Source organism: Rhagoletis pomonella, unplaced genomic scaffold (genome assembly GCF_013731165.1).
Source record: "Rhagoletis pomonella isolate Grant_MI unplaced genomic scaffold, Rhpom_1.0 Rhpom_scaffold_00002, whole genome shotgun sequence".
Classification (NCBI taxonomy): domain Eukaryota; kingdom Metazoa; phylum Arthropoda; class Insecta; order Diptera; family Tephritidae; genus Rhagoletis; species Rhagoletis pomonella.
Window position 1 is genome coordinate 108586976 of NW_023458556.1, and position 1457 is coordinate 108588432.

Sequence of the window (1457 nt, forward strand, 5' to 3'; positions counted from 1 at the left end):
CCAATTTATTTGCGAATATTTGTTTATTCTATTTATTGAAAGGCAACCACGCGGAAAAGCTTGTGTTAATTATATTGATAACAGAACCTGGCAACTCGCACGTGGTCTAAATTCTCAAGTAACATAAAATCCACAAAAGTATACATTGCTTGTATTACCATCAATACGCCATGTATAAATTTTAACAACACACAAAAATAGAGCTTTCGCACGAGCGTTTGTTTGGTTTTTCAACACCATTTATAATTTTCTTTTAATAAAATCACGATTTGTCAAATGCTTAAATTTATTTATCTAATAATAATGCAGCACACAACCCTGAAATCTAAGAAAAATGCTGAGGAAGGCAATTAAATAGCAGCACACAACCCCGTGCCTTCCTCAGGAGTGAATAAAACTACAACAACAACGACTACTACAACAACAACCCATTCGCACCACGGTGGAGAGAATACAGAAGGTGGCGCCGATGGCGATACCGCTAATCGGCTCTCAGTGAATTTGACAGAATCAGCTGTTTTGTTGACATCACAGTCGATGTCACAGCAGTAGTGATGTGCTGAGTATATACTTTTCAAGTATCCAATACTCTCGATACTCGGTACCGAAACATTTAGGTTTCGAATAAAAGCGCACATAGGCCAAAAATATGGAAAAACGGTTCAGTGGAGACTCGCCTATCAAAACCCGAATATAGGAGCCAATAGAGCTTTTAATACAGATTCAAATGAAAGATGTATATATGTCGGTTCGAGGCCATAATACAAAGAAACTCTTACTTATTTGAAGTATTTTTGTTCCAGCTGAATCGGACGATATCGTTTCTGTAGGCAGACTCTGTAACCAGTTAGCGACATATTCTGTACCCAGTTAGCGACAATTTTCGAATCAGTATCGGTTTTGTTGACGAAACTTGTCGCTAACTGGTTACAGAATCTCGCCCCCACTGAAAGCCTTCTTCATCCGTCAAAGTGTTTTTCTTGAACCTTGGATCGACTAGGGTTAAAACTGATAAAATAATATTTCTCTGTTGCGATAAGTTCAAGTGTTTTAGCCGATATCATATAAACTAGTAATGAAAGTTTTTTCTAAACTTGAAATGCGTATAATGGCGAAGGTTTAATGTAAAGAATCAGTATCGGGTACCTATAAGGAAGTATTGGGTACCGAGGCCGTTTTAAGTATTAGGTACCGACAATTCAGCACATCACTAGACAGCAGTTTTATTTGCCGCTCTCAGTTGTCAACTCTACAGTGACGTCACGCTTAAATTACTCTCACGAATTCTGCTGCAATCGGCGCAATTAGGGTTCGAAATTTCAGACTTTGGTATCGATACTGAGTACTCATTCTGGCATCGAGCTCGTGGTATCGATACTCTAAAAGTTTCACTAAAAAAGTATCGATACTACTCAGTATTGGACTCATTAAAATACGTTTTTTGGGATACTAAAATT